Below are 16218 nucleotides of genomic sequence, written 5' to 3'. Positions count from 1 at the left end.
GATTTTCAATGCATGTATGTGATACATGAAGCTTCTCTGCAATCTCACGTGTTGTACTGTGACAGTCCGAATTGATTATTGCTTTGATTAGGGCGTCATCAACTTCAACTGGACGACCAGAGCGTTTTTCATCTTTGAGTGAAAAATCACCAGAACGAAATTTGGCAAACCAATTTTGACACTGCCGTTCTTTTAAGGCTTCGTCACCATAAACAGCACATAACTTTTTATGAGCTTGCGATGCGTTTTTCCCTTTGCGGGAATAAAAAAGCAAAATATGACGAAAATGTTCCTTTTGATTTTCCATTTTTCAACGAACGCCAAACGAAAACTACAAAACAGATCAAAAAACTTTTTTTACTGATTAACAGCTGAATAGCCAACTATCAAATAACAAAATGTGTTTTACATTTGTACTACGTCTGCAAACCTAAAAATTCAACTGAAGCCATATATACGTGGAATCCGCAATTACGTAGTTGCCGACCCAATATAATGCCATGGCAGAACTGGTCTAAACAGGGAGCTGTGACCTCTGTTGTAATAAAAAAGCTCTTCTAATCAGAATTGTCAAACACACTGTTGGCTCTACAAATAAACCTTACCTGCAATGTGAAGATTGGGGGTGATCACTCAGAATTTTGGTCTGCACAGCACCTGTCCACTTGCATTATAAATTGATAGCTCCTCACTTTTTCTTGCATCTGGATTCAAGTCTTACATAAATACCTTCTAAATGAATTCCAATCTACTAGTACATGAGCAGGAGCCTAGAAATTGCAAATTTGGTTCTCTTGTAAATTCAGTCCAGCAATGTACACTCGAAGTTTCAACAAATATTAGACAAACTAATTTACCATATTAAGTCTTTGACTTAATAGAGTGCTTAATAAAGTAATAATAATAATCTTAACTTTAAAATAAAATTTTATTTTTAATCTTATTTCTATTTATACCAAAATTAAAAATCTTATCTTTTGAAAATAATGGGCCACCTGTTTGCCTCAATTTCCTGAACTAAAATATTGTACCTTTGTACATACCAAATATATAGTACCTAGAGGCCCCTTGCAGGAAGATTCCTGCAATAGGGCTTTCTTCTGTGGCCTCTGCTGCCCTTCCAGCCCTGCCTGCTTCCCTCCCTTCTCCCCAGCCCCACCTGCTTGCCTGCCTTCTCTGCTGCCCTGCTTGCTTGCTTCACCGCAGCTTCTCTCTCTTCTGTAGCACTTGGCTTTTTTCTATGCTGTCTTCAGTCTTCTCTGTGGCCTGGATATGCAAATTAATCGCCATCTTGATTGGGTTAATTTGTGTACTAACCCTGATTGGCTGATGAGCGAGGCTTGTTGGTGTAGGGAAGGTACGGTCAATTTGCATGTTTCTCTTTATTATTAGAGAGGATAAGACTTAGCTCCCGGCCATGACTAGAAGTATTTTAGATGCAATCTTCTGGAAAACAAATTGGTTTCAAACAGCTACGGATGAGTATTGGGTCGTATGTCAGTCTTCTCTTTGCAAAGCAACTCAGAGTGTGTTTGAACCCTATGTGGAAAAGAGAAGGCCCTGGCTCAGTAGCTCCATTGTTAAAGCATTGTCAGAAAAGCCAAGGATGCAGGTTAAATCCCCTGTCAGAATAAACAAATGAATCATAAATAAGTGGAACAACAAATCAATGTTTCTCTAGCTATATCTCTCCTTTCATCTCTCTCTCCAAAAATCAACAAATTAAAAAGAAAATAAAAATAGAAGGATTAAAAAAAAAAAGATAATCAGGGGATGAGGACAAATATGTGATGCCTTAATCAATAAAGAAATTAAAAAAAAATAAAAAAGAACAGCAAAATGAAAAAAAGACATTAAAATGATAATTTAGAAATATAATTTTTAAAATATAAATTATTAACCCAAAATGGAAGAAAACAAACAGCAAAATGACAAAATCAAAAGAGTTAAAAATATTAGCCATATTTAAATATAAATTTAAATACATTATTATAAATTCTAATTTAATAAGTTTTATTAAATATAAAAATATAAAAACTTATTAAATTAGAATTTATAATAATGTAAGAGAGTTATTTTCATAGTCACTGGTAATGATAAAAATAGAAAGTTTAGTACAAAGCTATTCACAATATGTAATATATTCTGGACAAATACATTTTGAAAGTATCTCAATCTACAAAAGGAACATCTTTGCTGTGACTTATGCAGGTGAAAAAATGTGATTTTAAGTTCTTATTGACATAAATAACCTAAAGAGATGATAAAGTACTTTGTTGACAGCCGTCCGAAGACATTGCTTTTATTTTCATGCATCTCAGCAGGAAACTTATAAATCAAAGAAGGCAATTCTCTCGCTTAAAATAGAGATGTTTAGTAAGCATTTGTGAGAGAGAAGGGTGGGCTGGAATTGTATTCCACCTGGCTTTTCTTAGCAAGGAAACTGTTGCCATCTATTTTTACGTGAAATAGTAAAACTCTAAAAGAACAAGGACTCAGATTAGTATGAAATCTTAAAGTATCAGTCTCACGCCTCAAAGCCTACTATCTCTTGTCTCATGATATATAGAGACAATTGATTAGAATTTTATTTCTACTTCTGTAACAAAACCAATACTCTCATTTTAGGGTAAACATATTTAAAACTCATGAAGGAGAGGGGAAGCAGGAGGACCATTTAATTATGTATTTAACCACAGCAAATGTTCATGTGTTAATATAAAAAGAGACAGGTTTATGTGGAAGAATGAAGACACTGCTGATGAAGCTAGAGTTATTAATTTGTATGTTTGCTTGTTTTTATGAGGTTTGTACACTTCAAAGTTGGGTAAGAGGGTAAACATGCTCAATAGAGAGAACCTTCAGATACTCCACATTTCTTTTGTTTAAATTCCTTCAAAAAATATACAAGAAGATTTTCCCCCCCTAACAGATAAACAAATCCCAAATTCTCAGTATTTTACAATAGAGAACATATACTAGGTGTATTGGTTAGTAATGTGGATTTTATAATAAAAGAAATCACTATAATTTCAAGAGAAACAACAAAAGTGCTTTATTCAAAGTAATGTCTATCACTAGCTACACATTTCCCCACCTTTCAGGTAATTTGTGGATATCTTCCCAATAGAACTTTACTTGTTTTGAGGGAAACCATTCAGAGACCCAATTTTCCACTTCTTTTTATGTTTTGAAGTGCTGCTCAGAAAGTGTGTGTGTCATTGATCAGAACAAGTAGTCATTTGAAGGAGCAAGGTCTGGTGAATACAGCAGGTGGGTTAATACTTTCCAGCAAGATATTTTAATGTGTCTTTCACTGGTTTTGAAGTGTGTGATGGTGCATCTTCATGAAGCAAAATTACTTTGCCTTGTCTTCTGACACATTCTGGTCCTTTCACAATCTAAGTATGGTTCAAATTGATTATGTGTTGTCAGTAGCGATCAGTGTTAACAGTTTCACTTGGTTTTAGAAGCTCATAATACACCACACCTTCCTGATCCCACAAAATGCAGAGCATTGTTCTTTTTCCGAAGAAATTTGGCCTTGCAGTTGATGTTGTGCAATTAGGATGCTCAAAATAAATCCACTTTTCATCACCAGTCACAATTTGATGGGGGAAAAAATAACAACTTTTGCTGGGACCGGTTTGGCTCAGTGGATAGAGCATGGGCCTGCAGACTGAAAGGTCCCGGGTTCGATTCCGGTCAAGGGCATGTACCTTGGTTGCGGGCACATCCCCAGTAGGGGTGTGCAAGAGGCGGCTGATCGAAGATTCTCTCTCATCGATGTTTCTAACTCTCTTTTCCTCTCTGTGAAAAATCAATAAAATATATTTAAAAAAAGAAAAAAAAAAGAAAAAAACAACTTTCTTTTGTATTGAAGCAAGATTTTACTGATAACTTTTCATTTTTCCATTTGTCTTGTTCAGTTGATGTGGCATCCATTTTCCTTTTTTTTTTTTTTAAATCTTTCCCATTGGTTGTAAATGATCAGAATTTGTTTGCTGAGCAATGTTTAATCCTTCTGCAAGTTGTTTTTGAATTTGACACTCAACTTCATCCAATAATGCTTGTAACTGGTTGGCCTTCAAACTTTTTCAGTTGACCTAGACATTCTTTGTCTTTCACATCAAAACCATCACTTTTAAAACATTTAAACCAGCGTTCATAAATAGCTTGAGATAGAGCATGTTCACCATAAGCTTTCCAAAGTATTCAGCAGCACTTTTCTTCAAAATAAAGTACTGAATTATGACTTCCCTCAAATGCTGCTTTTCTTGGCATGAAATTCGACACTTGTTAGCGTAAAAATATCCATGATGTTAACAGCTTCAGCAATTTTGACTTATGAAGTTTTGAATCTTGTTGTCAATACAACAAAATAGCATATATATCAAATCACATATATGTTAACATATGTATAACTCCATCTATTGAAAAAATCCACATTATTACTGCTTTACCTGGTATCATGCTTAGATTAAACCAAGCACATCTCCTTGTTGATGTGTCCAGCATAATGTAAAAATTAACTTAATACTTCTGAAAATCCAATAATAAAATTAGATGGTTTTCTCCAATGTACTGTAGCAAAGTTGAGGGAGAGATTGGCCAAGTGCCAGGAAATACTATTAGTGACAGAGCAAGGATTTGACACCCTTGCCTCTGATGATTGGGCTTCTCTCAATCATTGCGTTATATCGCCTCCAGAATATTGATGATCCAAAGTGATCTTTAGTATTACCACCCACAGGAGATAGAAATTTGAAATTGAAACATTTCTGATTTCTTGGGAATATATTGTTGTCTTTAAATTATGTTTAAACAATTCTTTTGAACTTTCTAGTCTAAAATTATTCTCTTAATTAAAATAATACAGTTTTTCAGATATATGTATATCTTTTTCCTTTTATACATTTTCTAAAATTTTAGATTTTAAAATATATTAGAAATTAAAATATATAGGTGCCTTAAAGTTGATTGTTAAGACGGAATGCCTCCCCAAATATAAGCATAAGTTAAATATGCCAGGATATTACAAATGAGCCATCTACCTAACAAAAGAGTAACATGCTAATTGACTGTACATTCACAACACCCACCAGCCAATCAGGAGTAAGTATGCAAATTAACTCAACAAAGCCACTCCAGGCTGGAGCAGAAAGGTGGCTTTGGCCAGAGCAGAGGTGGTACCAGCATCCAGGGGAAGAAAGCGCACTCTTGCACAAATCTTTGTGCATCAAGCCTCTAGTATTTAAGATATAATATGTGTTTAATGTATATTGCATATTGTATATTACATATTATATGTGTACTAGAGGCCCAGTGCACGGAATTTGTGCACAGGGGAGAGGGTAGTGTCCCTCAGCCCAGCCTGCACCCTCTCCAATGTTGGACCCCTCAAGGGATGTCTGCCTGCCTGTTTAGGCCCGATCCCAGATCTGGCCTAAATGGTCAGTCAGACATCGTTCTCATAATCCAGGATTGCTGGCTCCCAACTACTCACCTGCTTGCCTTCCTAATTGCCCCTAACTGCTTCTGTCTACCAGCCTGATCACCCCCTAACCACTCCCATGCCAGCCTGATTGATGTCTAATGCTCTCCTGCCAGCCTGTTTGTCCCCAACTTTCCTCCTCTGCTGGGCTGGTCATCCATAACTGCTCCCAACTTGATTGCCCCCAACTACCCTCTCTTGAAGGTCTTGGTGCCTCACAACTGCCCTCCCCTGCTGGCCATCTTGTGGTGGTTATCTTGTGTCCACATGGGGGCAGATATCTTGATCGTGTGTGTTGAAGTGATGGTCAGTCTGCATATTACTCTTTTATTAGATAAAATAGAGGCCTAGTGCATGGGTGGAGGCCAGCTGGTTTGCCCTGAAGGGTGTCCAGGATCAGGGTGGGTGTTCCCTTGGGGCATGGAGCACCCTAGATGAGGAGCCTATGGTGGTTTGCAGGCCAGCTATGGCCCCCTGCGACCAAAGCAGAGACCCTGGTAACCGAGGTTTATTTCTTTTCTACAATTAAAACTTTGTAGCCTGAAGCAGAGCCAAGCCTTCTGCTTCCTCCATGGTGGCAGGGGATTTATTTATCTTCTATAGTTGAAACTTTGTAGCCTTAAGTAGAGGTCTGAGCCAGCCAGGGTGTGGGGAAAGCTTGGCTTCTTCTATCGCCTGGGAAACCCAAGCCTCCCTCCTGCTTTCTCCTTGGCTATGGCCATCTTGGTTGGGTTAATTTGCATACTTGCTCTGATTGGCTTTTGGGCATGGCTGTGTGGGCGTGGTTTCTGGGTGTGGCTAGTGTAGCGGAATGATAGTTAATTTCCATATTATTCTTTATTAGATAGGTTAATGTATAATATTTATAATCTTCATTCAAATTATAAGGTTTTTTTAAAAAAATATAGTCTTAGAATCTCTTAAAGGAAAAGTAGGTAATCTTCATATTTTAAAAAATGAATAGCTGTCATTCTGATGCATATTGGAGTTTAGAGCTACTAATTAAGATTTCATATTAATAATAAAATATTTGTTGTCTGTCTACCTTATGTAAGTCTGGTACTAAGCAATGGGCATGGAAAAATGTAATTTACCTTAAGAGGTATTTTATTCTTTTAAAAAAGGAGGAAATGTGAAGTCAAAATTATAACAAACACTAGAGGCCCAATGCCTGAAGATTCAACTCTGGGAGGTGATCAAGCCAGGATGGGATGGCAAGGGCCATTGGGGTAAGCCGACCAGCAGGGGGCCAGTTGGAGGTGAGCAGGCCATCATTGGGAGTCAGTTGGAGGTGATCAAGACAGTGGAGGTACAGTTTGGAGTGAGCAGGCCAACAGGGGGTCTGTTGGGGGTGAGAAGGCCAATGGGGAGGGAAGATGGGAGAAAGCAGGCCAGCAGGGAGGGCAGTTGGGGTGAGGAGGCTGGCACAAGGGGCAGTTGTGGGTGAGCAGGCTGGCGGGGTGGGGGGCATTTGAGGGTGAGCAGGCTGGCAGATATAGTGTTTAGGGGCAATCAGGCAGGCAGGCAGGTGAGCGGGATTGTAAGAGGGATGTCTGACTGTCGGTTTAAGCCTGATCCCTGTAAACTGGCAGTAGGACATCCTTCGAGGGGTCCCAGATTGGAAAGGATGCAGGCCAGGCTGAGGAACATCCCCTTACCGTGCATGAATTTCACACACTGGGCCACTAGTAATAATAATAATTAAGGTCACATTTTACTTGGATTATATACTTAATTAACAAAGTATTACATTTTGTTTAAAGATGTTTTTTACCTGCTTGTCTCTTTATGTAATTGCATTGGATATATTTTATTACCTCCTTTTATAATTTTTTTCATAATGAGAAGGTATTAAATAAATTAATAATAAATGAATATTCCTTACATTAAGCAAATGTTCCACCATAAATTTCCAGGATTAGAAATAAGTAAAAAATAAAAATATTACATGTCAAAGCTGAATATTTGTGTTGTAAAGTTACAGATGATTTTTATGCTTATCTTTAATTTTTGAGTTCTTTTTTCTAAAGTAAAAAAACAAAATAAAAACAAAAAAACTACTTCTGTAAAAAAAAAATACAAGTTTTTATATGAATCAATTATTCAATACATACTACAAAGAATTAAGAATTATAAAACTTCTATTAAAGCTCCAAATTGAAATTTACCTGCAAAGCATTAGTTGTGTTTCTTTAGCAAAGATACAAGTTCCAGTTCTAATAGGTAAACATGCCTCAAACAAAGAGAAAGAACAATAACAATATCAAAGAAAAAAAAAAAAAGGAAAATTCCTTCTAGGATAAGCTCTTGGTAAAATTCTGTCTTTACAAGTTATTGTGTTTAGCCTACTTTCAATGTAATAAAAGGTGCATATCATTGTTAAAGAAGATATATTTTATCAGCAAATGCTGTAATTAGAAATGATAAATTTCAAGGATTCTGTATTTAAATTAGAGTATAGAAAAGGGGGAACTCATGGTTATAGAGGAACTTGACCAATTCATCACATCTACTCAGAAGTTGTCATAAGATTTATGATAACTTAAACATGGAGGTTTGATCCATGTACTTATTACTGCTTTTTGCTGAAACTAAATATCAGTGATGCTCAACGATTTCTTCTAAACAACAGGAAAACTTTAGCAATTATTCCTCATCCTTTGAATATAGTGAAAAAGGAACAAATGAATTTCTCCAGGTGTGCTGGTAGCTTAATTTGGTTCATGTAACTAAAACTGAAGCTCTTTATGCATATAATGCCACCTGTAAATAGAAATATAGACAATGTATACAAATTACCTGTTATAACTGAATTCAAAGACTCATCTTTTTTTAATGTTATGTCCCACAATGGGAATAATTTGAATTAATTTAAATTTATATTGTTAACATATTTACTTGCTTGTTATAGAATCATAATATGTGCTATTAACTAAAAGGATCTCCTTCTTAAGAAATTTCAGTTTGTTTCTTCATTAAACAGAAGTAAAGAAAGCATTTCTTCCATAGAAGGAGTATGGTGAGATAGAGTTTTCTACTAACAACTCTCAGGATTAATCACACAGTAGATTATGAGAGAAAGATACAAATAGTAAAGTGATAACAAAGTGAGTTAGTGGGGCTTATGTTCTAACCAATTACTAAAACTATAATAGGAGCCCTCAAGTGATGTCCTGCTGACGGCTTAGGCCCATTCCCCCTGTGGGAGCAGGCTTAAATCACAGTCTGGCCTTCCTCTGCAGGTCGATCAGTGGAAGGCACCACCCCTATCATCCCACTGCATCAACATGGACTCTGATCCCGTCACCATATATAAATGATAACTTTCTTTAGGCATTTTCATGATTTCACTTTCATAGGATATGACCTTTCTTTCTTTCTTTCTTTCTTTCTTTCTTTCTTTCTTTCTTTCTTTCTTTCTTTCTTTCTTTCTTTCTTTCTTTCTTTCTTTCTTTCCTTCCTTCCTTCCTTCCTTCCTTCCTTCCTTCCTTCCTTCCTTCCTTCCTTCCTTCCTTCCTTCCTTCTTTCTTTCTTTCTTTCTTTCTTTCTTCTTTCTTTCTTTCTTTCTTTCTTTTTTCTCACCTGAGGATATGTTTCTATTGATTTTTTAGAGAGTGGGGAAGATAAAGGGAAAGAGAGAGAAACATCAATTTGAGAGGGACACTTTGATTGGTTGCCTCCTGCATGAACCCACACTTGGCCCCAGCCAGGGAGGAGCCTACAACCTACGTACACACTTTTCAGCAGAATTGAACCCAGACCTTGTGGTCCACAGGCTGAGGCTCTATCCCCTGAGCCAAACCAGCTAGGACATGATATGACATTTCTTAGCCCCTCTAGCGATGGACCTTCATTTTTTCCTCCAGGAATGAGGTGGAAAAACCCTAAATCACCTTCTTGGATTCTTATTACCCAGGTTATTAAGAACACTGCGAGTGGTGTACAGGGAGCTTAGCCAATGAGCTGTAAGAAAAGGTGTTTCCTCTGCAGCTCATATGCAGAGATGGACCTGCTGGGGTGCTGTCTCCCACTGGTGGTGGCCTGGGCACGCCCCCCCCCGCCTCTCCACTCCTGCTCCGCGGCTTGCTGGGGCGCTGTCTCCTGCAGCTGTGCCTGGGCAAGCACCCCTGTCTCTCCGCTTTCTTGGCTGCTGGGGCCAGGTAGCATGAAGGTTTGAGCACACCCACCTGCCTCTCCACTCTGGGGCTGTGCCATCTATGGCTTGCCTCACAACACAAGCAGTCCCCTCCTGCCCATCTGCAGGCGCAACCTCCTCCTGAGCCAGTCATGACTGTTATGGTGTACCAGCTAATTGGTATATTACCTTTTTATAGATAATAGATAGACGATGATGATAGATAGAAAGGTACATAGATAGGTAGATGGGTGCTAGATAGATAGTGCCCTGCCCAAGAGCTAGGTTCCTTCTCTTGACATCTTTGGTCCATTTCATGTAACACCTAATAGTACGCTATTGACAGTCATGTCATCAACTTACTTTTCCCAGGTATTTAAAGATGTCATTAGGCCTTAGGCTTTTTTGTAGTAAGGAAGGAAGTATGTTTGGGTAATTTTTCTCATGTCATATTTGGCAGCCTTTCTGTTAAATTACTGCAATATTCTCATTGGCCATATATCAATGAAACTTGAAGGAATTGGATCAGTACTATAGATATTTCAGTAAAAATGGGCTTTAAGATTAAAGAAAAAGGTCCAAACTCACAGACATAACAATTACTTTTAAATGGCTTTCCTTCATGGCATTTAAATATATGAAAATGGAAAAAGAAAAAGTTAGTATCAGAGATATATTCATATATATGTGTGTGCATATGTACAGAAATGAAATGAATCAAAAGAAAAAAATAAGCAATACATGAAAACTTTGAAAATTAGGAAAATGAACAGAAATTTTTTTTAAAAGGGAAGAAGACAAAGGTAGCAAATAATGAGTAGAGAAACCAAGAAAAATCTATCAAAGCAATTTAGAGAGTCCACAATGTTCTATCTGAACAAAATAAATCTGTGTTTATTCATTTAATTTTCATTTTATTTGACTGCATATACTTGAATAAAATGTCTTCATATATATATATATATTATATATATATATATATGTATATTTACTCTCTATAATTGGTTCAGGCATTGTCAGGCTTTGAAGAAATGAATTATGATGAATTATTAGCTAGTTAATATATTAGAACCATTTTTTGATGGTGCAGGTAAACCCAGAGCCCTGAGGTAATAAAATTTATTAGCTCTCTTGATTTATAAAGGCATTTATAAATTGTATTAGCACACGTTTTTATCTAATTATCCTGTCAGTCTGGGAAATAAATAAGGCAAGTGTTGTTGTATATTACAGATGAAGAAATTGAGACCTAAAACAAAACACTACTAAACAATGGCAATATAAGTAGATATCTGGTTTTCTTCCTCCAAACTAGGTTTCTTACGTGTCACAATGTACTTCCCACCACATTGGGGGAGGCAGAAATGTGTCAGACAAATAATGTAATAAATAAACAATGAAACAAATAAAGTATTAGAGTAAAAGCATATGGATATTACCCAGAAACTTCATTTTAATATTCCTGATTTTTTTAAAGATGTAAATAATGAAAAGGCCATGTGAAACATGAAAAAGGGGAGAGTGGAAGTTAAGTGTGATGCTCAGTTTCATATCACTGTTCTTCTTGGTGAAGTATGCTATAAGATGTTTCTTTACAAAGTCCGTTTTAAGGGTGTGTTATTCAAAGTTGTCAAGAGAAATAGAACCAATAGGATATATATATATATATATATATATATATATATATATATATGTGTGTGTGTGTATGTATGTATATATGTATATATGTATATATGTATATATGTATATATGTATATATGTATATATGTATATATGTATATATGTGTATATGTGTATATGTGTATATGTGTATATGTGTATATGTGTATATGTGTATATATACGTATATATATACACGTATATATACGTATACACGTATATATACATATATGCACGTATATATACATATATATGTATATATGTATATATGTATATATATATAATATCTATTTATCTATCTATCTTTCATATATCATCTATCTATCTATCATCTATCTATTATCCATCTAACATTGGTTTATTATTATAACAAGTAGGTTCACATGATTATTCTGGAGGCAGGCTAGTTCACTAGCTGTAGTATGGTTCTGCAGATAAAGAGTTCTAGGAGCATTCCTACTGCAGATAAAATCGAAGGCAGTCTGCTGGAGAATTCTTTCTTGCTGGAATGAGAATAGTCTTATTCTATTTTTGGTGTTGGGTTGTGTAAATCTTTATAAATTTTGGATATTAACTCCTCACCTGATGTATCTTTGGAGAATATGTACTTCCATTCAGTGAGTTGTTGTCTTTTCATTTGTTGATAGTTTGCTTTGCAAAAACTTTTTAGTTTGATGAAGCGCCATTTGTTAATTTTTCCTTTCATTTCTGTTTTCTGAGGAAAAATGTTAGAAAAAAAATGGCAGCATAAGAAATGTATGAGATTTTACTGCCTGTGTTTTCTTTTGGAGTTTTGTTTGTTTTTTTTTTTAATCATTTTGATTTTTACATTTAAGTCTTTAATCTATTTTAACTTTTTTCTTGTAAATGGTGTAAGATGGTGGTATAATTTCATTTTTGCATGGGTTTGTCCAATTTTTCTAGTGGCTTATTGTATACACTATCTTTACCCTATTATATGTTTTGCCTTCTTTGACAAAAAATGAAAAAAAGCATTTCCCTTAAGGTCAAGAAGAAGAAGGTGATGTCTTCCTTCACCACTCTTATTCTACATAGTACTGGGAGTCCTAGCCACAGCAATTGGACAAGAAAAAGAAAGAAAATGCATCTAAAAGAAAGAAGTAACACCGTCCTTTTTTGCAGATGACATGATACTATAGATAACCCTAAAAATTCCACCAAAAAACTACTAGAAATAAGAAAAGTAGTGGCATATAAAATAAATATTCAGAAATCAGTTGCTTTTTTATACACCAATAATGAGCCCTCAGAATGGGAAAATAAGGAAACTATCATGTCTACAATTGCATCATAGAAAACAAAATATCTATAAATATATTTAACCAAGGATGTAAAAGACTTTTATTTGGAAAATTATGACACTGAAGAAAGAAGTTGAAGAATATATAAATAAGTAGAAGCATTTACCATGTTCATAAATACAAATGATTTGCATTATTAAAGTGCCCATACTACCCAAAAGATTCTATGTATTCAACATAGTTCATAGCAAAATACCAATGATATATTTCATAGAACTGGACTATTTCCTTGTGATTGGTATTGGTTCAGACTTTGAAGCATAATTGAACTAGATACTGTTATGTGGACGGGCTAAACATATTTACTTAGGGGTAATGGGGGAAGATGTTATATTATCTCTTATAACAGTATGAATGACAAACCCTTTGTAAAGATTTTGATTTTTGTCTTTTGAGGTGCTTTTTTAACAGAAAGAGGATATGGATTTTTTATGTAGGGTCAAAGAAAGGGCACTGACCAATGAAAACAAGAATGAATTATTGAAGTGTTCTGAAGCTAAGGAGATCTGAAATCAGTTTTAGTATTTGCAGTAAGGCCATGTTCCTGAGGGAAAGCTTGAATATTTGCTTTTGGGTAGGTAGTATTAGATAAGAATGTACCCTTAGCATGGACAAAGAGACTCATACTTGATCATCTTGACAGAAAGGTTGTAGGAAATAAATATGTTACATATAAAGGAACATGTTGACATGATTTATATGGAAATCATGTTATACACTGGAATGCACTGTACAAATGGAGGCTTTTTTATCCCTGAAACTTAGTATGTTAATTCATTGTAATGTCTCAGAATTTATAGCTCGAAAATATAGAACAGATACACTTTTTACATGGGAGTTGATATCAACTCATATTTTTCCAACATTAGAATTCCTAATACAATGTATAGCAGCAAATTGCAGAAAGATGAAGTTAAGAGGCTCTCTAAATTATCATCCAAGGCAATTGGTGTAAAGCAGGTTGAATGAACTAAATAAAAGAGTGGTGACTTCTATGAGCTCAGGAAAAAAAAAAAAAAAAAAAAAGTGGAAGCCAAGAAGTGAACTGGTACAGGGTTTAAATAAAACGTCATAAAATTTCAGAGAAATAATATCATATATAATCCAAACAGAACACTTGATTTGAATAAGATCTCCAGAATAGTAGGAACATCAACACACCAAGGTGTTATCTTCACTCTCTTTAATGTTTAAAATACTTTACATTTTATCTACCCAAGGAAATGTGTGACTTATAATTCCCATTGATAAGTAATTAACACATTTTACATGATTATTGCACATAAAACAAAATACAATTGTAAGCTTTCTACATCTCACTACATCACTTAATTAAAAAATTATAAGTTCACTCTCATTCTTCAAATCACACCCTTGCCTGTCTCAGGCACATTACCTTTCCTTTCCCTCTCCTAAGCCCAAGGGCCCTTCTTTTGTTTCTGTCACTTGTTCACACCTACTACCTCTGTAACTTTTTAAATTTGAGTTTTTGGCTCTGAAATCTTTCTTTATCAAACTCAAGAACTGATATTTCCCCAAGAAATTATATTTAAAAAAATGGTCTTTAAAACATTAAAATCGTTTTTCTTATTTTTTGTTTTTCTAATGAACAAAAATACTTAGTTTATAAATTTAAAATATTTAGAATTTAATCAATTGAACAAATATATACTCATTACCTCCTTTTCCCTTAAAATAAGTACATATTAATATATTATTTTACATTTGTATATATATATATATATATATATATATATATACTGTATATAACTATTAATATATAGATAGATAAAAGTAGGTTTACAGTTGTGATTATGAAAAATAGTTTATTCTTATATTATTATTTATTTATTATTGTATTATTTTCCATACTGTTAGAATGTACAGGATACTTAAAAATTGCAATTTGTCATCTAATTAGTTTAAAACAACTTTCTGAGCACAAACACTATGTTCATCATCTTGATGAAGACCAGATCTTGCAGTAAGCAGTAGTTAATCATTGGAGGATCATTTGATTGAATATAAACAAAGTGGCCCTAAAGAGGAATGGGTTTGTTGTTTGGTAATGGGGTATGAAGAGCCTTGTAAGGTTTTCAAGCAATGTACGTTCATTCCACCACCTTATTCATCTCACCCTCTTTGTTTGATTCAGCAACCACCCTACCCAGAACAGATTAAAAACCTCTTTTTAATATTCTCCTCACTACCCCCTGTCTCACAGTATCTAGGCAATGGTTCTCAAACTTTAATACAGTTCCTTGTGTTGTGGTGACCCCAACCATAAAATTATTTTTGTTGCTACTTCATAACTGTAATTTACTGTTATGAATCGTAATGTAAATATCTGTGTTTTCCAATGGTCTTAGACTCTACAGCAGCGGTTCTAAACCCGTGGATCGTGACTTTCTACAAGAAATTAATTCATTACTTACAAGAAATTAATTCACTACTAACTAAAGCAGGGAAGTAGAGGAAAATAAAATTTAATTTATTAAAAAACTTGAAATATATATAGTTTACTATTTTTCCAGTTGCTACTATTATACCACGACATTATTTCTTCTGATAAAAACATATTATAAATCCATAATTAATCAATTTCATAATAAATGCCTGGTGGCAATAAAATAACTTTCTAGCTCTATAAAGTAGTTTAAAATATGAAGTATTTATAAGACATTTAAAGCTGCACATGGTGGGTTACTTTTAAAAGAAATATTCACTTCATAATATTTATTTTACTTATGTATATAGATATTTATATAGATATGCATGCATATATGTATATCTATATACATAAATATACATATATATATATACGTGTGTGTGTGCAGTTATTACTTATAGTTAATGTAAGATATATATGAGTGTTACGAGTAGAAAGACAAATTTACTTATAGCAATTTGATTAAAAAACTTACAGATAATTTTGAATGTCTATATATTATTATTCAAAAAAGAATAAGTACAGATATCATGGTAGTTGGAAATGGTAACATTATATAAGAAAATTTTAATGTCATAAAATTGAAAGTATTCCTCAGCCAGTGTGGCTCAGGTTTTGCACATCGATCCTTGAGCCAGGAAGTCACAGTTTGATTCCTGATCAGGATACATGCCTGGGTTTCAGCCTTGATTGCTTAGTATGGGGAGTTCAGGAAGCAGCCAATCTATGTTTCTCTCTTATCATTTATGCTTCTCTCTCTCTCTCCCCCTCTCCATTCCTCTCCGAAATAAATTAAAATATGTTTTAAAATGTTGAAAACATTGAATTTCTTCTAGGTTACAATATAACTTCCATACTTTCCTCTTATGAATTTCTTATAAATATCCTGTGTAGGAAAAATTAATATCACTAAAAAATCAATTAAATTAAAAAGATAATTAATTCAGAAATTTTTATTACAAGGAAAAGAAAAGCAGAGGCATGGAAGAGAGAAAGAGACAACCAAGAGGGAGACAAAGAGAAAACAGAAAATTGAAAAATTTAAGAATACTCATCAGAAATATATTATGAAAAAAAAATATATGAATATCTATGGTACTATAATGCAAAATAGTTAATTCATTGCTTTTATACACCAAGAGACCAAAGTCTTATACAA

This window comes from Pipistrellus kuhlii, unplaced genomic scaffold (assembly GCF_014108245.1).
Source record: "Pipistrellus kuhlii isolate mPipKuh1 unplaced genomic scaffold, mPipKuh1.p scaffold_m20_p_1, whole genome shotgun sequence".
Classification (NCBI taxonomy): domain Eukaryota; kingdom Metazoa; phylum Chordata; class Mammalia; order Chiroptera; family Vespertilionidae; genus Pipistrellus; species Pipistrellus kuhlii.
This window is presented reverse-complemented; position numbering follows the sequence as displayed.